The sequence below is a fragment of the Penaeus monodon genome, chromosome 15 (genome assembly GCF_015228065.2).
Source record: "Penaeus monodon isolate SGIC_2016 chromosome 15, NSTDA_Pmon_1, whole genome shotgun sequence".
Taxonomy (NCBI): domain Eukaryota; kingdom Metazoa; phylum Arthropoda; class Malacostraca; order Decapoda; family Penaeidae; genus Penaeus; species Penaeus monodon.
The window spans coordinates 40,560,078-40,560,481 of record NC_051400.1 but is presented as its reverse complement, the minus strand read 5'-3'; the positions used below and the strand labels follow the sequence as shown (position 1 = coordinate 40,560,481).

General features: G+C 39.9%; 1 protein-coding gene across 1 annotated transcript in view; it reads left to right on the top strand.

Moving 5' to 3' along the window:
• The window catches only part of LOC119582044 (organic cation transporter protein-like), a gene marked incomplete in the record, with an annotated part of 19,531 nt that overhangs the window by 3,953 nt on the left and 15,174 nt on the right, over nt 1-404 (top strand).

Below are 404 nucleotides of genomic sequence, written 5' to 3'. Positions count from 1 at the left end.
CCATTTAACATTATGAACACGGCAGACAGACAGACATAGAAAGATACCTTGAAAGACTGACATACAATACATGCATAAAAGTTGGAGTGTGAAGATCCCCTACTCGAATAAACAGAAGAAACAAGGGAACAACAGTGATAGGAAATGACATTACATTATCCTCTATTACTACCATTGCTGGTTTGTCCTCTCTGTTAGACTCACAGCCAGGCATCCGTTGAGAGGAATGGGAGCTTTGTAGGAGTATGTGGTCCAAGCTGTGGTTACTTATCTCAAGAGTGCATAAGAGTGACCAATGCTTAGCTTGAACTATTATATAATGGGTGTTTTCAGTGCTATGAAGGCAATTTACATGGAATAGATACTAGGCACAGTGTTGTTGTTTTTCTGTTGGATGACCATTG